The sequence below is a fragment of the Phoca vitulina genome, unplaced genomic scaffold, assembly GCF_004348235.1.
Source record: "Phoca vitulina isolate PV1807 unplaced genomic scaffold, GSC_HSeal_1.0 scaffold1, whole genome shotgun sequence".
In the NCBI taxonomy this organism is placed as follows: Eukaryota; Metazoa; Chordata; class Mammalia; order Carnivora; family Phocidae; genus Phoca; species Phoca vitulina.
In genome coordinates this window covers 74,842,512-74,866,173 of record NW_022589704.1, presented here as the reverse complement: position 1 = coordinate 74,866,173, position 23,662 = coordinate 74,842,512, and positions in this window count along the sequence as shown.

Sequence of the window (23,662 nt, the reverse complement as noted above, 5' to 3'; positions counted from 1 at the left end):
AGTGTTAGAATTATCCTACTGAGCAAATGATTCCTGGCGGATGAAATAATGTTATATGAGCTATTTTAAAAATGCTCAGGTGTATCACTATGCTCTTCTAGAAATATATACTTTTTAACCTAAAGTTATAACCTAAAGTGTGCTGTTCCTCTAAATAGAAAGTCTAATACAGAAAATAGAAACAAGTTAATTTCAGTTCTTAAAATTTCATGTAACAAGTCTGCTGGAAAGTTCTGTAGAAATTGGTGATGAGCGCTTGGCACAGGGACTGGGAATTTATATTCTAAAGATGCATTGCATTGCTTCATATGGACAGAACCAATTGTGGTGGCTCCCTGTTCTTATTCAGATAATGAGAGAAAAAAAATCAGTTATCCATTTTTATGGATGCAAATTTGAAAAATAAACTATTTTTAATGCTGTATGTCTCAGTTTTTAAGCTGAAAAAATACATGCAAGTAATTCTGTAAAATAAAACTCTTAAGGTTGAAATATGAGAAATCTAAGTGTATAGTCCCTAAACAGCTTATAATTGGGGGTGCTATCTTAAATGAAACACCTGTTAATAGGGTACTTCCATTTTAGTTATGAGCAAGTAAGTCTATAGAAATTTGCTTCCTTCTTGCTTGACATATCTCTGCCCTTGTTCAACAACAGAAACAGCCTCTGGAGAATGGTTTCCTTCTCACCAGGAGAATGGCCTCTCACTTGGCTTTCCAACTATTGATAAAACCTAAACAATATACAGAACTCTAGCTATAACAGAGTCTGGGAAAATAATGTTTAGCTTTCCTGCCTCTGAAATGTAAATATATGAAGGAGGATGGAAATGAAGATACTGAACAATCATATACAACACATGTGTAGAACAAAAATAATGTAAAAATTATTTTTTAATAATAAAGAGTTGGAATATACACTCTAAATCCTCTTCTGTTTTCCATAGTTGATTTGTTTTTTAGCCAGTAGGAGATTTGTCATGAAGTGCTGTTGGGGGAAACACTTGTAGAAGGTAAGGAAAGGGAGCAAGATTAGGCAGAGGGAGATACAGTCTTAAAAAAGTATCAGCTGACTTTACTGGGATGAAACTTCAGAGCTGCCCCAAGTTAGGTCAAAAGGGCCAGTCCTTTACCCCATGTCAGTTAGGCACTGTTTGAGGTCTGCCTTGAGAATAAAGAATGGCCTTGGGTGAGGCATGTCTCATTAGATAAGGCAATCCCCCAAAGGGACTGATAGGTGAGGGAGATCTGTTGGCAATATTTCTGCACTTGGGATAATAGGGCTTTTAATCCTACAGGGGGTCTAGGTGATATAGGCAGCATCTTTTACAGACCAACCTTTGTGTGGCTTAGATCCATTTCTTCATAGAAGGTCTGAGAAAACTCTAATGATTACAATGGACCTGCCTTCCTGATGTCTTGACTGTCATCTCTGAGAGTTCTCTCTTAGGTCACCATGGCTTTCTTGGACTATTTATTATCAAATTGACCAAGGGAGCAAAGAGTGGCACCCAAGTTGGTCACTTAGGTGCTAACCATATTCTTAAATGCTCTCCCTGTGTAATAGCAACCCAACTTTTTCTTAATGATCAAGGTCAATAACTCACTTCAAAATGGTGACTCTTCTTGCCTGCTAGTCCCTTGACACAGGAGACTAATTGCTTAGGTAGCAATTATAGTTTATGGTTCAATGGAACACTTGCCAAATGACAAAAGCATTCCCTAGAAGAAGAATTCATTATTTTGTTAGAAATTAAAAACATTATTTTGAAAGTGTTTTCCAACTAAGAATATTTTAATAGTGGAAAAGAATGTGCTATATGGTTATATGATTCAGTGAAAATAATTATTCAACCATTGCTAGAGATGAATATCTGGTTTAATGTAATGGCACATAGAGCTTTATTTAATTGAGTTGTTGATTTTTCTATACTATTTTGTTATGAATGATGATTTATGAACGGCACATTAACATGATGTAAAGGTATCTTCTTTCTGTGTGTATATGTTAGAACATCTATGCAGAACAAAGCTTATGGTAGAGAGATGAGCTTTGAAGACTTCTCAATTTTCACCATAATTAAAAAATAAAAATTTTAGAGAAAGACTAATATTATTATATCTAATTTGTAGAAGAGCAAGATAAAAGAAATAATGAACCCATTATAATAAACTGACACACTCCTGCTTTGAGTATGTGCTCTGAATGACAGCTAAAAGTAATATTTTCCATTGAGTAGAAGATTTTTTTATATTGCTCGTCCAATATCAAGAGTGCTAATGCTTAAGAATATCTCAGAATGCAAATGAGTCAAAATTCCTCTTTTGGGCAATGGAAGAACGGAAAGAAAACTATAAGATTACAATATTTAAAATCATGTATGATTTGACATATATGTATTTATGCATAATTATGCATGTATATATATGTAAAAAGAAATTGGCTTTTCTAAGAGTGTGGATGCACCCGAAGTTATATTCACTGTAGACTGGGTATTTGGAGAAACCAATGAGTGATTAACATTTTCTGTGTATACCCAAAGGTTAATTGCGCTGAAATAAAATCCCTTGCACTTTTAAGAGTGAAGGTCTAGAATTTTTGACTACTGAGTTATCTTTATAATCCTCATTTTTAATATATATTTGTTACTTCCTTCCAGTGGATATATTTTCTTTCTTCCATTTTCATTCAACTGCAACAGCAAATTAACTATCTCCAGTTCTTTCAGTTTCTTGCACAAATAAGGAAGCTTCCCCACAAAATCAGTTTAAAATCATGTTTGCAGAATATTGGCAAGTTGTTAGCATCTGGTTGCTAAGAGTGAGTGTTGCACTCTCACAACATTTTCTTATAGACACTTGGTCTGTAATATAGAATACTGAGGTATTCGTGTATTGGATATTCTATATTTTGCATTCTTAACTTTTGGGAATGAATATTCTTATTAAGCCAGAATAACACAACTTGGAATTTCTTCAGCAGGTGGAACTTTAAAAGACTTTATTGATGAATGAACCAAGTGATTATAACTAAAAGGAAGTAATCCGACACTCATTACCACTTGTTTTTGGTTCCAAATTTTACTGTAGAAAAGTGATATCTTCTCTATTGTTGTGTAGGGGTTGAGTCATCATTATTTCTTTTTTTTCTCTTTTCCTTACTTTGATATGATTTTCTAAAACTTCTGTAAATAGTTTGGACCTATAACTCTAGTGTATTCACAAGAAAATTTTCACTGAGGAGTCTCACTAGAAAATTCTAAGCTCAAATAATTTTTCTTGTTGAGTCTTCAGTCACTGAGTCTTAATTAGAAAGTACTTCTAACAAAGAGTGTATAAAAAGGAGTATCAAAAAAACTTCGAACATTCCTGTTAGGTGTGAATGCATGAAATACTTTCACATGAAAAAGCCACAACAAAGTAAGGGATAAACAAGCTGGTATTTCTTCAAAAGCATAGGTCACAAGTACTTATAGGTGGAAAGATACATCTGTTGGAGCAGTAGATCTGGGATTCTCTTGAAAATTATGATTGATACCTGTCATATAATGATGTATGATCAAGAGAGAATCTATCCTGAGGTATTTAGATTTTGCTATTGTTATTAAATCAAAGATAACAGACTGTCTTCATCATTGGTGATCTAATCAAGGAAATAATCAAATATTTAATTTGGATCATTCTTCCATCAGTTGTACGGTATGCTTTCTTTTTCACAGTAACACACAGTATTTCAAAGACAGTAATAAGTAAAAGGAAACTCCACTCTTCTGTTGCACTATGCATTTTTTAGGTCTCAGCTCAACCATCAATAACTCAGAAAAGATTTCCTAACCTCAGTGATCAATTTAACTATGTAAATTTTATATCATTATAGCTTCATTGATAGCCAGTTCTTAATACTTATCACAGTTGTAATTTTACATTTTGTGAAATTATCTGATGGCTGACTCTCCTATTAGATTGTGAGCTAAGTGACAGGTATTTTGTTCTTTGGTTTTATTTCTCTTTCTTTTGGTGGAGAGCAATTTGGTGGTTTCATCATTCTCCACCCAGAGCCTAGTAGAGTGCATGGGAAATGGAAAGCAGATGAAATGTATTTATGACTTCATTGACTGAATAATGAATAAGATAAGAATTGAAATCCTTATTGATTTTAATGATCTAGGTAGTTGTCAAAATATCAGAAAAAATTGCAGTGAAACATAAAGCATATAAGCAATATTTAAAAGGATTAGCTGTGCTAACAAAGCCAATAACCCAACAATATGTTAAATAGCTCTGTATACCAAAAATGAGAGAAAACCCAGCAGTGAGCTGGGTGGATGCTTCACTGAAAGCTGAAAAAAAGAGGGGCGAGGGTGGAATAATGATCAAAAGCAATGTACAAGTAACAAGGTCCAAAGCCAAGGTGAAGGTATGAAAATGGGGGCAGTAGCAGTCTGTGTAAGCACATAAAAAGATTTCAATTGTATGAAATCTGCACTCTAGACTTTGGTATTTTTAAAGCTTCTTCGATGATTCTATTGTGTAATCAAGGTTGAGAACCACTGACTAAGAAAATTTATCTTTGTATACTTAACAGTATAAACACAATCTCTGTAAAATTCCTGCTACAAATAAAAAAAAAAAATGGATTCTGCATACTGACAATTCAGAGAAGAGGAAAGATGAATAGCCATAAAATGAAAAGGTGTAGAAAACATTTTCCAGTTAAGGGGTAATCATAGAAGTAGAAATTAAAACATTGTTGAATATTAGTCCATACTCAGATAGTCATAAGCAGTAAAAAAAAAGAACCTTAGTTATTAGAGAGGATGTAGAGAAATAGAAACATCTGTAGATTACTGATTTTAATGTAATAATAAAATTCCTTAGGAACATTTTGAGTTAGGACCAAAGGCTTGATTAGTTTTTTTTAACACAGGAAAGGGATTCAAGAATATAGAACCTATGTCTCCCTTCCATCAGTGTTCTCTTTGGCCATTCAGTGTACTCATTCTTAACATGTGTGTGGTCTGAAGCTTGTGGTTTCTTTCAGCCAGAATTAAAAGCTCTTTGTCACTTTTAATATTGACACTTAGGAGAGTGTGTATAGGAGATATTAATAAGGGTACTACTTTCCTACATTTCTTTTTTAAAAAAGATTTTATTTATTTGTTTGAGAGAGAGTGCACATGTACATGAATGGGGGTTAGGGCAGAGGGAGAGAATCTCAAGCAGACTCCCCCCTGAGCACAGAACTCCACCCATGGCTTGATCTCAAGACCCCGAGAATCATGACCGAGCTGAAATCAAGTCAGCTGCTTAACCGATTGAGTCACCCAGGCGCCCCCCGCCTACATTTCTGTACTGCTTTGCAATTTAAATTTAAAGCTTTCACATGCCCTTTCCTGCTCCTAACTACACTGTAAATTAGAAAATAAGTGATATTATCCAAATTCACACGCTGAGAAATTTGGGAGGAAATTATTTGCAAGATACCCATCTTGTAAGTAATAATCAAAACTCAAACCTGGGTCTTAGGATTTCTAGTCTAATTCTTTTGTCAGCATATGACAACAGAGATTACTGTAGTTTTGTGTCATTTATTTCTTAGCTGCTTTAAGTAATGTTTGAATAACTAACTTGTTAAGGAAAATAATTAACTGGCAGTTTCCTTTAAAAAAAGATAACCATGAGATAATATTTTTGTATGTTTTAATCTTACATTTTAGCAAAATATAAGCACATTGTACTATTGTATGAATGAACTGCCTGCCATCTCATTCCTAGGTTGAGCAAAAATTTCCATAAAAAGAAACTTCTCAGGGTAATTGCATTGAATCTGGAAACTACTGCAAATATTTTCAGTTTGGCATGAAACTGAAGTCAGCAAAACAATTAACAATAAGTTAAAGACTTCTGGTTTCAGTTCTGATATGTAATGAGGTTCAAAGTCCTCAGTTTCTTTCTTACAACAAGGAAAAGCTGAAAACAAAAAATGAAAATCAATATCTTTTCTTTGACCCATGGGAGAACTGGGGTTGCAGGGAAAAGTGCCACCCTGAAATCTGGAGAGACAGGAGAGTTCAGTGAGTTACAAGTGAGATTTGTTTACCTGGAGCAGAAGTCTCTGGTGTCATGGATCAAGGATGTCTTTTGTTATCTGTATTTTGATGTTTTAACATCTGGGACCTTGCTGACCCTGGAGGAACTCTCTTCCCAAGGTTAACCAACATCTGGAGATAGTAAGCAACCTGCTAGCAACTGTGCTTTTCAAATGCAAACAAACCAATCCCAAGCTCACCCCCAACCACCTCCCTTATTAGACCCTTATACCTATCAAAGAAATTGAGTCAAAAATTTCCAAAAAAGAAAGTGACAGGCTCAGATTGTTTCACTGGTGAATTCTACCATATATTTAAGGAACAAATAATATCAATTCTCTACAATCTCTTCCATCAAATAGAAGCAGAGGGAACATGGCCTAACACATTTTGTGAGACCAGCAGTCTCCTAACACCAAAACCAGTAAAGACATTACTAGAGAACTATAGACACATATCTCTCATGAACATAGATGCAAAAATCTCCAAAATATTAGCAAATCAAATCCAGTAATGTATACAGTGTATAAATTATATACCATTACCAAGTGGGATTTTTCTCAGGTATGCAAGGCTGGATAAACATTTGAAAATCCATCAACCAATGTAACCTATCATATCAACAAGGTAAGGAGGAAAATCATATGATTATATCAATTGAGGCAGAAAAAAAAATTGGTAAAACCCCAACAGTTATTGATAATAAAAGCTCTTAGCACACCAGGAATAGAGGGGAATTTGCTCAACTTGATAAAGAACATCTAGAAAAATTCCTGTAGTAATGTTGATAGTATGTACTCTCAAAATGATGTGATGTAAATGGCACTTCTGTGTTTTTCCTCCCTCAGACTGATCATGAGTGAAACATCGGGCAAATCCCAGCTGAGGAATATTCCACAAAATACGTGGTCAGTAGTCCTCAAAATTGTCAAAGTCCTCAAAAACACAGAAAATCTGAGAAACTCTCACAACCTAAAGGTGTCTAAAGAGACATGATGACTAAATGTCAGGTAATACCCTGAAAAGGATGTTAACTGAAAAAGGCAATTAGGTAAAAACTAAGGAATTATGAACAAAGTATGGGTGTTAGTTAATAATATGTATCAATATTGGGTCTTTAATTATAACAAATGTATATGCTAAGCTAATGTTAATGATAAGGAAACTAAACATAGGTATATGAGAACTCTATTATCCTTGTAATTTTTCTGTAAATCAAAAATGATTCTAAAAATAATTTAAAAAAATGATATCAAAAGTATCAGATGTGAATATTAACATTTTCCAAACAGCTGTGTGTTTTTACAAGTCTTTGCTATAGACTCTGCCTTAGCTCGCTCTTAAATTGTATATAAACTTTGTTCCATGCTCTGAGGTTCTCTCTACCTTCTTTATACTGTTTGTTTGTCACTTGGGTAGAGTGGACAGAACAATTTGGAAAACCTTGTACTTGTCTCCTATTGAAAGCATGCCTTGTTTTATAAGAAATATTTGAATTATAAAATTTCTTATATCATTGTAATAAGCAAAGAACTTTTTTTTAGCAGTGCTAAAGCACATTTCCCAAAAGTATTGAAATGAAATAGTTATTTCTGTCACTTGCTTCCGGATTTGCCTTGCCTTCCTCAGCCCTTTACAGCTACAGGCACTGAAGCTGTTAAGTGCCAGATTAAGTCCTGCTTTCTTTCTGAGCCAGCCCTTATTTATTAGTCTTTTGAGCTTGAGGAGGTGAAGTGTGAGCTTTCTACCCTTGTGCATGGTTAGATAGCAAGTCAGGTCCTGTAGATTTGATTCCCACATGCACTGGCTTCTTCCTCTTTCCAAACTTGCCTTTGTAACCAAAGTGCCATAATGCCTTCTGGCTTAGCCTGAAGTGGAGGTAATAATACTAATACAGTACAGAATATTCTGTCACAAATAATAATCCATCCCAGTTTCCCAGGAGGGTTATTCAATATTTGAAAACAGTTATCAGGTCACCCAGAAATGTATTTTCCCCAAGTGAAGTATACACATATCTGGCTCCAACATCTTGATTGTCCTTCCAGAAAGGGATCTTCCTTTCAGATATGGTCCCAAAGACAGGACTTTATCCCAGTGCCAAACCCACTTATCACCATCAAGTGTTTATGAAAGTACTAACATAACTAGCATATGGAATGATTTGCAGATTACTTAGAAATGCCAGAGAGTGTTGCCTTTTAAGTTCTAAGAACTTTGTAAAACAATTAGAAAATAATGAAGCATATGACAAATCCCCATTGAGTGTCTAGCCGTGAAATCCTCTGAGAATTAAGAAGAATCAGAGGTCACTTCAAAACTTGATATAAATAGGGAAGGCTTTCTGGAGAAGCTGGACCTTGAAGGACATGAGAAATGTTTTCTCATAGAAGAAAGCTATTTTAAGTAAGGGAGAAGGAATACTCAAATCATTACCAGGGCCTCATCTTCTGTTTAGACTTCAGTATGCAACATGAGACAAGTAGCTTCAAATATGAGAAGCTTGAGAAAAAGGTAGATGATTCTGCACACAGGAATTCTCCACCAGTCCAGTCAGACTTCTTATGACCTTTAGGAGTTTCAGGGAAAATTCTTTTTTCTACCCCTTTAGCCCTCAAAGGCCTCACTCTCAGTACAACAGAGACATAGGTTGAATAACCAACACAGACACCAAAGTGTTCTAAAGATCATTTATGGTCTAAAATAATAAATCTTGAATCCTTGAAACTTTAGAGTCACCCATCCCAAATGTGGGGCTAATTTGGTGTAAAAGGCTGTGGAAAATGAAAAGCCTTAGTCACAGCAAAAAAAGACTTCTAGGATTCTGATCTGACCTTCTACAACCTTCACTCTGACCACTAACTTTGTGATTAGATTATTTTGAATCTTTGTCCCTCTGGGCATTCTTTCTGATAACAATAATAACTAATTGTATTAGTCAAGGTTCTCCAGAGAAACAGAACCAACAGGATGTGTGTGTGTGTGTGTGTGTGTGTGTGTGTGTGTGTGAATACACACACACATTTTTATAAGGAATTGGCTCATGTGATTATGGAGGCTGAGAAGTCCCAACATCTGCAGCTGGCAAGCTGGAGACCCAGGAGAGCTGATGGTATATTTCCAATTGGAGTCCAAAGGCCTGTGAACCAGGTGAACCAAATAACGTAAATCCTAGTCCAAGTCTGAGTCTGAGGACCGAAGAAAACCAATGTCCCAGCTTGAAGACAGTCAGGTGGAGAGCAAATTCTCCCTTACTCAATCCTTTGTTTCATTCAGACCTCCAAGGATTGAATGAGACCTATCCATACTGGGGAGAGCAAGCTGCTTTACTCAGTCTACTGACTCAAATGTTAATCTCATTCAGAAACATACTCTTAGACATACCTGCAATAGTGTTTAATCAAATATCTCTGAAGGCCCAGCCAAATTAATACATAAAATTAGCCATCTCACTAATATTTACCAAGAACCCAATATATTTCTGCCACTTAAACTGGACTTTTATCACATTCAACTTAATCTCAGAAACTCTGAGAGGTCAAGTCTAATTATTATCTCTACTTTTCCAAATGAGGAATCAGAGGTACAAAGCTGTTCAGTATCCTTTTTTTTAAAGATTTTATTTATTTATATGAGAGAGAGAGAGAGCATAAGCAGGGAGGAGAGGGAGAAGCAGGTTCCCTGCTGAGCAGGCAGCCCGATGTGGGGCTTGATCCCAAGACTTCGGGACCATGACCTGAGCCGAAGGCAGATGCTTAACCAACTGAGCCACCCAGGCGCCCCAACTGTTTGTATCTTTTCCAAATACCCTACCTATAAGTGGTGGAACAATATCTGTCTGGTCCCCAGAGCTGGTGAAACTACCATGTCATGCTAACTGACCCTACTGTCTCTGTATCTTGGGTCTAATGAACCAGCCAAACGACTACAGTTCCAGCTTTGGTAGCAATGATTGCTTTAATGAAAATGGACTTAAATCACAATTTTGACTATATATTATACACGGTAAGCTTGGCTGAAGAGCTGTTATCCCTACTATTATAAGACGATTGTGGGAAAGGAAAATCACAAAGCTTTTTGGGGGGTGGTCTAGAAAATCTAACCACTAGAATATGGAGCATATGAGGGTGAATGATAGTAAATAATGACTAAAATTCAATGACACCTGTAATGTAAGAGTTGAGATGTAGTGCCCTTTAGAGTTGGCCTGATTCCACCTCTTGGTTTCTTTAAGAGTAAATTGAAATCTAAGAAAGTTGGTTTTGTGACTAACCCAAGGCTCCATAGATTTTTAGACCTAAAAGGTGAAATTATGGAAAATCTTGAATAATAGTGGCCAAATACATACTCTATGTTCTGGTAACACCAAACTACTTATAGTTCCCTGCTCACCTTTCCACACTGCTGCATACATCTATTAAATGATGTGCTGAAGTCTGCTCCTAGCTGCTGGAAAGAGCCAAGTATGCACATATTCTTCCCAGAGTCCACTGTGAAACATGTAGCAGCTGACCATTGCCTTTTTGCCCCTGTTCTGCTGATCACTTATCTTCCATGAACTTCCCTATTTTCACCTGGCTTTATTTTCAAAGCTATTCATCCATCCATTAAAACTCAGAGAATGTGTAACCTCTACAATTAATTCCTAAACCTTTTCTTGATGCTTTAATAACACTTCATGCATATATCTATATCATTGTCCTTTTTATTATTTTAAAATTGTTTTGTTGTGTCTGAGCTTCTCAGAGATAGAACCTGTGTTTTTTAATCTTTGTATTCTCAGAATAGAACAGAGATCCCATCATATTGTTGATGGCCAGTAAATGAATGTTTGGCAGGGGATCTACTGAAAGTTTTTGAGCCCAGGATTTGTTAGTGATCAGATGTGATAGAAGTCCTTGCTACATAAGGTGTGAAGGCTGGGCCAGCAATACTAGCCTCCCTTGGAAGCCAGCTAAGAAAAGTAGCATCTCAGGCCCCACTGGAGACCCAGGGAGTCAAAATCTGTGTATGAACAAGGTCCCCAGGTGATATGTATGCATAGCCCAGTTTGAAGAGCACGAGCCAAAGAGCAGGAAAGAGTAAAAAGGACAGACTTCATTCCTTCGTTTTGTCGTCAAAGGATGTTTCAATATTTTCTTCTTTACAAATTCCTATGAAGAGATCAGAGGTCAGGCACAGGTAAAACATATTAGTTTTCTCAAAGAACAGTGGAACAAATTGAGAATTGTTTATGGAAAATAAAGCCCTGTTATTCAGAGAAGGTAGGCATTTCTTTAGAAAGCTCATGATGGAAAAAAAAAAAAAGGTCATGATGAGACATGAAGCAATGAACTTGTTTTCTATTGCATTTTTGGGACAAATATGTCTTAACTGTATGTAGAGACACATAGGTCCATAAGCAGCCTTAATTCTCAAGTAGCCCAGTGAGGCCTTCAACTCAGGCTTGTCTTCCTCATAGAACCTTCTAAAATCTTCTTTTTGTTTATTATTTCTAATAATCTTGTTCTTCAGGGCTAATCTTGATGATAAATTCCAGTCAGTTAATCTAGCAGATGAGTTGTAGTGTGATGACATGTAGATAATAAGAGTATAAAATGTACATAATGATTATAATGTGCTAGGCACCGACTTTACATATATCTTCATAACAACACTGTGGAATAAGTAGTATTCATGTAGGCTTCCTCAGTTTACAGAAGAAACTGATGCACAGAGATAAAGTCTTTATCTCTGTTCGCATACCTAAGTGGCAGGCTGGGATTCAAGATTCAAACCTAGTGACTGACTTCAGAGACCGTGCTCTGAAGGACTCAGCCAAGGTTCTTCCAACTTCAACATATATCAAAATCATGTGGACTGCTTGTTAAAATGCCTTTCCAAGAATTTCTGATGCAGTAGGACTGCAGTGTGTCCTGAGAATTTGTGTTTTGTGAAAACTTGACATGACCGGAGCCATTTTTAAATAACGTTGGAGCCGCTACAGCAGAGAACCTGCCTTATTTGTCTCTATTTAAACTGGGACCAAACCTTTGGACTGGGCAAAATGGCAATTGTTTTAAGCAACTATGTGAGAAGTCAGCAGAAGAAGAGACATCCTAAACGCAAGACTGATAGTTGTGGATTTTCTGAAGGTAAAATCGGTAGTCGGTCAATGTAGAACCTAGATGAGCTTAATTGGTGGACGTTCTGAGAAAGTTTTTTTCCTTTCTTCAACTCATGTAATTGTCTCTCTTCCTTTTCCATATAAAACCTCTTTGCTTTCATATTACCAGTGGGAGACAGTTTGACTTTCTACCTGAATCTTTGCTCCCCGAATTGCAATTCTTTAATCCCAAATAAACACTCCCTTGCCTCTCATTTTGGCTCTTTATTTTCAGGTTGACAATTTCTAACAAGTGCCCAGGTGACTGGGACAGGCATCACACTTGGAGAATCACTTCATTATGAGACATACTACGCCTCTGTGTTTGCTAATTTTTAACTTACATAATTATGTTTTAAATTGTCCTTTCGTAAGAAGAAAAAGCTAGACCCAAATGAATGATGTAAACCGAGAATCATCAGATGGTTTGAAAATAACATTTTGGAATTAAGTAAGACATCTTTTGGAATTCCTCATATCAGACTTTACAGCTAACTCTTTTGCAGTAATTCTGTTCAGGCAATTCTGTTCATAAATTTTTCTATTATCCCAGAAAGAATAATTTTCTAAATATTTGGTTTATGGAAAATGTTAAATCCTGGTGCTGAAATAATAAGCAATATAACAGGTTCAGTAGGATGGGTTAAAAGTAGCCAGTGACCTAGACACTGTATTTGTTTCCTCTTTGTCGTTGATTACCTGCCTGCCCTCTGACAGGTCACATGACCTCTACTACTTTTCTGAGAAATGAGAATCTTGGACTAAGTCTAATCGTTTCCTTTGTTTTAATCCTGTGGATGGACAATTCAAGGCGGAGCACCAATAATCTCCCATCAGAGACCAGATTAGAGGGCCTACTGCAGAGCCACTATGTGACGTTGCAATGATGCTTATGGCCTCCTTGTTACTAAAAAGGAGGAAATAAAAGAGAACTCTGCCAGCAGTCTACTAATCATGAATCTATGCAACAGTGACAGTTAATCTTCTCTTCCTATTAATAGATGCAAATGCCTAGGGGCTTAACATTTTCCTACTAGCTTAATAAGGAGAAAAAGATTGAAGGGGAGGCAGACAGAGATGCCTAATTGCATAGCCAGCAGCTATTGCAGCGTTGCTCAAAGGGACAAACTCAGAAAGAAGAGAAAGAGGCAAGATGGTAATTCAGCATTGCCCATGCCAGCAAGTTGCCCCCAAAGGAAATTAAAAGCAAGTCATTTTGATCTGTTTTGGTGCATTTCTAGGAGCACAGTCAACTAAAAACCCAGATGAACTTTCAGTCACCACTGTACCTGCCCGGCTCTATAAAAGAAAGCTGAAACTATATTGATCTGTCAGAATACGCCATGGAATACTCAGTACAAGAACGCAAAAATTAAAAGAAAATAAAGCGATGTTTCCCTGCTCTATAAGATCCCTGTGATTTCCAATTCAGAAAGTTATCAGATGTTTCACAGACATTTGAACACAGGAAGCTTGTGACAGGGAAAGGCCATATGAGTCTGTAAAGTAGAAAACATTTCACATATATGTAAGTTGTGGCATTTTTTTTCTAGTTCTATTTCTAAATTAAATGAATTTTTGTCACATCTGAAGTACAACATCCTGACAGTTACTTCGGGTTCTTGGAGTTCAAAAATAATTTGTTCCCAGTAGAGAAAAATAGTACCTTGGAAATAACATATACATTAAGAAGAAATAGAAGGTTCTATAAAATAGACCAAATCTTGCACGTTGAATAAATTTATTTTTGAACAACTTCCTCACTAAGGAATAACCACCATACAGACTATTAGAATGACGACTGTTAAGTTTCTATGCTGATATTACAAGTAATGTCTTAATGAACCACATTGAATAGAATCAAATTTGTGCCCAGGAACTACTCAACAATTTTAAATTAAATGGTCATGTTTGCATGCTTACTGTGAGCCAGGTCGTCTGCTAGATGTTGAGCACACAGCTGTGAAAAGATAATTGCCTTAGCCTCAAGTAAGTTAGTGAGAAAGCAAGACTGTTGTTTACAAATAACAAAACCATCCCTGGTTAACTTCTCGTGTTTCCCCAAGAGGGAGAGTCTGTTTGGATTCTGGGAAGCCCGAGGTAACTCATGTTACTCAATTCTAATGAAAGTTTCTATAAGTTAGCACAAATATAAGAGATTTGCCTCAGACTGTTCGGGAAGCAGGGAAGGGCTGATAGAGGGTCCTACCATTTGAGCATATGTTGAAATCATGAGCACTTTCAACATTACAGAATACTGCCAGATTGTTTGCTAACGTGGTTGTCTTAATCCACCCCCACCAGCCGTATAGGAGTTCCTGGTCCTCCACTTTCTGGCCAACAGCTGACGTTATCAGACATTTAAAGTTTTGCCAATATGTAGGTATGAGATTATAAACCATTATGGTTTTGTTTTGCATGCTTCCATTTCATAGTGAGGTTGAGGATTTTCTTTTGTGTCTATTTCATATTCAGTTTTTTCAATTTCACCTTCTGTGATGTCTGTTTATGTCTTTTGCCTATTTTTTCTATTAGGTACTTTATAGTTTTTCTATTGAGTTGTAAAGCACTTCATTATAAATTCCGGTTATAAGTCTTGTGTCTGTATAACTGATGATATAGAGTAGGCTATGATGCACTAATAAATAACTCAAAAATGTCAGTGAATTAACACATCAACATCTTGTTTCTGGCTTGACACAAATTCTACTTCAGGTCCAGACAGCTCTTTTGGGATTGAAGTTGAACTATGGCACATTTATGATCAAGTCAGGGAAAGAAAAATGGAAAATTGTCCATAGACCATTCAAAATTCATTGGGCATAAGTAGTCATATGGCTCTGCCTTACGACAAAGGATGGGGAAATATAGGGGAAAATGAAACATTTGACGAGGATATTGTCTCTGTCACCAACACCTTTTATCATATATGAAATAAGTTACTAATGTAATAATGATATTTATTATGAATAGGTGTGTCCCTTTGTAAAATTACGTCCCCATGGTTATTGAACTGGTCATGTTTTTGTCTTTTAAAATGTTGATGTGATAAATGATATTAATTTATGTTTAATTGTTAAGTCATCCTAGCAGTAGTGTAAAAATCCAACTTACTCATGACCTGCTCTATTTTTATATGTTGAAGGACTCAGGTTGCTAGTATTTTAGTTAGGATTTTTGTACTGTATCCATAATACTGAACATCAATTTACCTTTCTTATAATTTTTTTTCCTGAATTTTTCATGGAGGTTATATTAGCTTCATTAAAAAAAAAGGGTCAGTAATATTCTATTTTATGAAAGAGCTTGTATGCAGATAACATTCATTCTTTGAATGTTTAGTGAATTTGTCTGAAATCCCTTATGTTCTCTCTCTCTTTTTTAAGGCCAATCACTTTTTTTAAAATTTTATTTTATTATGTTATGTTAATCACCATACATTACATCATTAGTTTTTGATGTAGTGTTCTGTGATTCATTGTTTGCGTATAACTCCCAGTGCTCCATTCAATACATGCCCTCTTTAATACCCATCACCAGGCTAACCCATCCCCCCAACCCCCTCCCCTCTAGAACCCTCAGTTTGTTTCTCAGAGTCCATAATCTCTCATGGTTCGTCTCCCCCCTCTGATTCTCCCCCTTCATTTTTCCCTTCCTACTATCTTCTTTCTTTCTTTCTTTTTTTTTTTTTTTTAACATATAATGTATTATTTGTTTCAGAAGTACAGGTCTGTGATTCATCAGTCTTACACAATTCACAGCACTCACCATAGCACATACCCTCCCCAATGTCTATCACCCAGCCACCCCATCCCTCCCACCCCCACCACTCCAGCAACCCTCAGTTTGTTTCCTGAGACTAAGAATTTCTCATATCAGTGAGATCATATGATACATGTCTTTCTCTGACTGACTTATTTTGCTTAGCATAATACCCTCTAGTTCCATCCACATCATTGCAAATGGCACTCTTTTGATGGCTGCATAATATTCCATAGTATATATATACCACATCTTCTTTATCCATTCATCTGCTGATGGACATCTTGGCTCTTTCCATAGTTTGGCTATTGTGGACATTGCTGCTATAAACATTGGGGTGCATGTACCCCTTCAGATCACTACATTTGTATCTTTGTGGTAAATACCTAGTAAATCCCTTATATTCTTAAGTTTGTAGGGTTGTTTATCAGGGGTGGGTGAGGGGGAATGTATAGATTACCGTCTACTGATTTAATTTCTTAAATAGTTATAGATATATTCAGATTTTCTTTTTGTGTGTGTGTCAGTTTTGCTAATTTTATTTTTCTTATAAACTTTCCATTTCATCTGTTTTGGCATAAAAGTAATTACAAAATTCTCTTTCACCTATGCTGTATCTATATTTGTCGTCTTTTCGTATTCAGATCAGAAGGTTGGTTCTATTTTATTTGACTAGTTGACTTAATGAAAACAACTTAATAGTTTTTGAATTGTTTTTTTGTTTTCCTTTTATTAATTTCTGCTCATATTTTAATTTTGTTGTATGTAATGTCTTCTATTAAAAGCTTAGCTTAGCTTATTATTTTTTTTTGGTTCTCTTTTACCATAAAAACTTTAAGAAAACAAATTTTTCTTTAACTCCTGTGGCTGCATTCATTACATTTTGATTTGTAGTATTTTCTTTATCATTCAGTTCTTTGTATTTTTCAATTCACACTATAAATTTTTAAATTTTTAAAATTTTTATTCTTTTATTTTTGTCAGTGAGTTATTTTGAAGTGGTTTGTTAGTTTTACTTTTAGGTGTATTTTTTCTGATTACTCTAATTTTTTGAAATTACTTTCTAACTTACTGGATTGTAATTTATATGAAACCATTATTAAAATATTTTTAAGACTGTCTTTATGCCTTAAAATATAACATTTTGTTTATTTTTTAATGAAAGCTTGGGAAGTATGCATTCTTTAACTTTGCAGGTAGAGAAATCAAGCTGATAAATTGTATTGTTAAAAATAGTTTCCATGTTTGTGTTAGCTTCATCTATCAATTAGTGGGCAAGTTAAAATCTCTGTTTGCTAGAGAATATTTGCTTTACAAGGCCATGTTAATATGTACTTTTAAGTCAAGAAAGGTACAACACTTCTGATAAAATGAACCTTTGATCCTTAAGTAGTGAGCCTTTTGATTCCTGACAATGTTTTGTGTCTTAAAGACTCTTTCAGCCTCATATTAGTATATCAACAGCAGCATTTTTTGGGTATTATTTTATTAGGTATTCTTTTTCTTTTTTTTTTTTTTTACTGTGTGTAAAAGGACTGTGCTTCTGTTTTTGTTTTTTTGAAGTAAATTTTATAAAACAAAATGAAAGTTGATTTTCTTTTGCATTCAATCTTTGGTCTCTAAACATGCTTTTTCTATTCACATTTATTGTGATTATTGATATTTGGATTTATTTCAAACACTTGTTATTGTGCCAAGACCTGTTTTTTTCCCCCTTCTTTTTTTTTTTTCCTCTTTTATATTACTTAAATTTTCTATAATATACCTGTTTGGATGTTAAACATTGTATATATATTCTCATGGTTACTTTAAAAATTTTCCATGTTCATGAAGTCTAAACTAAATCAATCTCTACCTTCTTTCTAAATAATATAAAATTTTAAAAATGTCTCATATCTTTCTCTTCATCCTGTCTTACTATTATTTTTGTGCAGGGTCACAGTTCTTTCTAGCTTTTATTACCCAAACAGATGCTGGTGTTACTATTATTGTTGTTTTATTCAGTTAGTCTTTGATTACATTTATTACACAGTTTCCCATTTCTTTATATCACTGTGTTGTATGTTAGACATCCTGCAGGACTATCTTCACATTTCCTTTATTCGTGAAGGGCATCCTTCCGAAAGTTCATTTGTGAGAGTCTGTCGGTGATAAAATCAGTTGTGTTTGTCTGAAAGTGTCTTTATTTTACCCTGGCATCTCAATGACTATATTTAAATCGTATTTCTCACTAATAGTTTCGGTTTAATTCTGACTTTTTCACAGCATCTTAAAAATATTTTTTCCTCTCTTTTTTCTTAAAAAAAAAAAAGAAGAATTCTGCCTCCCTATGCACCCTGAGTCAGACTACTGGAGGTCACTCAGACCTCTGTAAGACCGTCCGCTCTCTCACGTTGCATAAACTCTTTTTATTTTCCATCTCTTTCATTTGGGGTTATGCTTTCAGATCCATATTTCCATGTCATTAATTCCATCTTCAGTAGTGTCAAGTATGCTGCTTAACCTGTCCTTGGAGTTATATTTTATTTTAATGATTGCATTCATTTCCTAAAGTACTATTTAATTTCCTTTCAAATCTGCCTAGACTTTTAAAATTGTATCATGTTCCTCAGCCATGTTCTTTTTTCTCTTTTTAATAGTTGAAGCATTTACTTCATCAGTTTAATTAATTAATTTGCATTTTAAAAATCCTGTCTTTCTCTTTGATATGCTATTTTCTATTCCACATTTTACAATTAAATGTACAAAATCCTTGCGGGACTGATGTGTGTTGTTTTTACCAACTCTCATTGACAATGTTCATTGCACATTTATTTTATAAATGTGATTTGTGAGCTTATATTCAACTGATTTTAATCCATGGAAATAATATGAGCCCCTGTGTTGTGGGTGAATTCCTTAAGAAATGATTTGTGTTTACCTCAGCTAAGGGCCTTGCCATGCTAAAATCTGGACTGCTTGAACCATTCCTTTGTTTAGGATTTCCTGGACCACACAGGGTATAAATCTGCACAACAAACTAGGGATTATGAATTCTCAGAGACTTTTTTTCCTACTCAGAGCCCTGGCCAGGAGAGATGTATTTCTAGCCCATTCCTTTTGCTGGCCAGTAAATAGATCCTTAGCCCATATTTTATAGATTCAGTCTTTTGTGGGGCGTATCAACTCTCCACCTTGCTTGGGTCCAAAGCCCCGTCTCCTGTTTATAGCTTGCCTTTTAAGTCACGAGTCTCTCAGCCATGGAGACTGGCATACTCCTAATAACTGATTAAAACTGTTATTTCCGTGCCTTGTCATTTTTGGCCTCTGGGCATATCGCTTAATTTGGAAGAATGCTGTATTTATTCCAGTATTTCTAGATATTTGATAGAGGAAGCATTTTTAGGCTTCCTTGACTCCTAGGTTACCAGAATAGATAGCAGTTTTATGTGTTCCTTTAAAAAAAAGTCACCACATTAAGAACTGCTTCGTTATGTATCACGTCTAAATATGGAAAAGCTCAGAGGCAGCAGAATGTGCAGGGTCTGGTACCAAACTGTTCAGATTCTCACTCTCATCCCGTCACTTAGTTTTATGATCTTGGATACATTGCCTAACCTTTCTCTGCCTGGGTTTCCTCTTCTGTAAAATGAAGATGATGCCTTATGGATCGACTTTAAGAAGTAAGGGAGTCCGTAAACATGGCACTGTGTGTGTACATTAAGCTTTCCATAGAAATTGTTGTTAATCAGCATTTCATATGTAAACAGAGACATAAAAGTACTTGCTCAGGACTTGAAAGTGGAATAATCTACTGTACTGTTGGTGTACATCAGGCTTCTGGGCTACATTGTGTACTTTATTATTTTGACAAATTTAACCTCATAAGTAGTTTGTTATGTATGTGTGTATTGTTTATTCCCATCCAATTGATGAAGAAAGATGCTCACCCAAAAATTCACACAGCCTTTGCACGGTTCAGTAAGAATCAGAATCCAGGTTTGTCTAGCTCCAAACTTGATATCCGAAGACTTCAGTTCAAGTCTAGACTCCATCGGTTATCAGTTTTATAGTAATTATATCGAATACTTATATTGCACTTTCTGTGTGCCAAGAATTGTTCCAGGAACATTTAAAGTCACTTAGTTATCATAATAAGTCTTTGAGAAAGGTACTATCATATCCATCACCCCATTTTATAGATGAGGAAACTGAGACACAGAGAGTTCAGTCACTTGAATGAAGTCACCCAATAAATAGAAAGTAGAGAAAAACTTGAATCAAGACAATCTAGTTCCCAAGTCCATACTTTATTAATCTGTGCTCTAGAACTTGTGTAAGATCCCTGTTCTATCTGAACATTAGGTTCCTCATCTCCGATATGAAAATTACATAATATATTGTAAGGGATTTTTATGAGGATTAAATAACATAATACAGAGACCAATGATGGTTTTTTGTTTGTTTGTTTGTTTGTTTTTTAAACATGTAGCACCTTAAAATGAAGGTTTCTATATGGAAACGTTTTTGTACTTTGGGCAACAATTTAAGCTCATAAGATGAATAAATTACAACTTTGATAGTTTAATATTTATTTTTAATTGTGTTATATCCAAAAGAAAAGGTTGTCAACATTGAGGTGATTATTTCATCACCTTTTGTGGAAAAATGAATTTCATCAGAGTGCTCACATCTTGACTATCATTTATAAATATTTACTTACATCTTCCCCTTTCATTATAACAATGACTAATCATGCATCTCATCTTGATTATAATGAGTGATTTAAGGAACATTGAATTATTTTACATGATTGAGGGTTTGGATATTCAAGAGAGTTGAAAATTGTCAAAAGAGGCACCTGCAAATAGGAGAAATTCGAAATTGTATTGTTCATGTTTGAAATTCGGGGACTTAAGATATGTGTATTATATAAAAATAAAATATATCAGCCTAAACGTCTCATTCCAGTCCCTTCAACTCTCCATTGTATGGAATATTTGTACAGATATTCTTGTGTGGTAAGAAAGAAACTTGGGGAGGTACACATTTTTAAGTATCACACCCAGCTAATGAGGAGAAATGACTGTGGACATTATTTGAATAAAACTGTCCTTAAGGCCATAAATGGTCATGACTGTCAAACTGAGATTAATATTAATCTTTTTATTCAGATGCTTTAGATGGAGCATGTGATCTCTGTGTGTCATATTTTTTCATTTTAAAATGGTGACAAATTTGTTAAGTTTACTTGTATAATGTAGATTTTTATCTCAATTCCTCAGTTTATACTAACAGGTCAATTTTTTTTTCTTTCAGATTTTATTTATTTATTTGACAGAGAGCACAAGCAGGGGGAGTGGTAGGCAGAGGGAGAGGGAGAAGCAGGCTCCTCGCTGAGCAGAGAGCCCAACCTAGGGCTCCATCCCAGGACCCTGCGATCATGACCTGAGCCGAAGACAGATGCTTAACTGACTGAGCACCCAGGTGCCCCCTAACAGGTCAATTAGAGTGGTGTTTAGCTGCAGGAGACCCTGACAGAAGATTGGTGAGACACCTTAACTCTGATGAGAGCAATCGTGAATGCAAGTGGCAGCAGTGAGTTTGCAGAATGCCATGAAATTAATCTATAACACACTTTACAGATAATGGTAAGTCAGGTACTTTACCAGGGCATACTACTATTCCTAAATGACTCATTAGAGAGAAAAGAGTTAAAAATAAGAGCTGTTTTATTAGAATCAATTTCTTCAAAGGTAGAGACAACATTTAAACTGAAAACTTGATACCCTTCTCTGCTCTTTTGTTTGTATTTTCTTCTTATAATTTTGTATTCTCTTTATCCTTCCAGTGTGCAAATACTTCTATTTCTCCAATATGTATGATTGTAAAATGTAAAGAGAGTTTTTAAGCCTAACAATGTAATTAAGTCATGTTTCCATTCCTGTACAAAGATATTTACTTTTTATACTGAATGGTCACCTAGAATTTCATGGTATGTGATCGAATGCCATTTTCCTGTTAATAACCTTTTAAGTTATCTCTATAGCTTGGCTACTACAAGCAATATGACAATGAACACTCTTGCATTATTGTATATGTGGGACTATTTGTATAGATTTCTAAATAATGAAGTTTTGGGGACAAAGACAATGCACATATTAAATTTCCAACATTTTGCTAATTTTTCCTCCAAAAGCTTAGGCCAATTTATGTAAACATAAGCAAGCGAATGAGGGGAGTTTTCTCTCCACATGGTACCAACATTTTCAATCACTCTTAAGACATTTTTTTTAAATGTGGTTGTATACTTTGTATACTTTTAGTTATGTTATATGATTGTTGTTGATGATGGAGTTTTGATGTGAACAATGTGCAGGATTGTATTTGAAGCATTATATACTATTGCAATTTAACTTGTCCCTCAAGAAACAGAGAGATAAAAAAATAAATTTATATTGAACAAACCATAGATAGTGGTCACATTTATTATTCAGATACAGAAAAGTGAAATTATTACTACTCATTAAAAGGGCAGTTTTAAGATTGACCTAATTTTTATACTTTTATCTTTATATATACATATATTATTTCATAAAGAAAGACTTTCTTTCCAATTTCCTGAGTGTAGATGATGAAACGACATTTAAATAAAAAGAGGGAGGAAAAGCAGGTTTTTCAGAATACTAAAATTATTTTTAAAGCCCAGAATAGCTGCCAGCCTTAGAAAATTGAGTCATTTGTGTAAGAGATGATTCTTTGGCGATGGTACTTGACTAATATTATAACACTGAAGACCAGTTGATACTGCATAGTGAATACATGTGATAGTGGGTTTCTAAATATGTCCCTGATTTTCCTTGAAAATCACTTTACATTTTAGAAGCACCAGCTATGAATAAATGTTTCTATAATATACTCTTAATTTCAGGTTTTTTGGAATTATTCATAACAACTTGCTACATAGAAAGTTGTCACAATTGCAAGCTGCTAAACATTACATAAGTTGCTAAATAATTTTATGCAGTATTCTATTAAATAATGTTCAAATAAAATATGTTGGAACTAAAAACGAGTGTATTCAGTATGTTACATTTCATAAAAAATTATTTTAAAGTTTTATTTTACAAAATAAAACACTAAATAAAGGCCCCCCAAATATAGCAAATACAGCAGTCCCCACAAAAGCTATTATCAGTATTCAGTGAAATTTAAATTCAGTATTTTATTTGAGAAGACATAAAACTGTTTACATAAAGAATTGAGTTGCCAAAGCAGACTCATAAGAATTTCATTTAACCAAAGGAAACAAAACTTTCACTGGTACTGCATAGTCTACATGTGTTCAGTGACTAGAATAGTGACCCGCCATGGTTTGGTAAATTCTGGATTCCATTCCAATGTTTTTATTTCTTCCTGAGTCAGTTTTTATAAGTTGGATTTTTTTAGGAATTTATCTTTTTATTTATATACATTTTTAATTTCTTGGTATAATGTTCATAGTAATATTTTTATATATTTGTAATGTGAAGGATTTATAGTAATGTACCCTTTTCCATTCCTGAAATTGTTTCATGGTATCTAATTTCCTTTCTTAATCAATTTGTGGATCCTTCGTTATATGTGTGTCTCCATTACATTATTTTCTACTTTGATCTTTATTATTTCCTTCCCTCTATTTTCTTTGA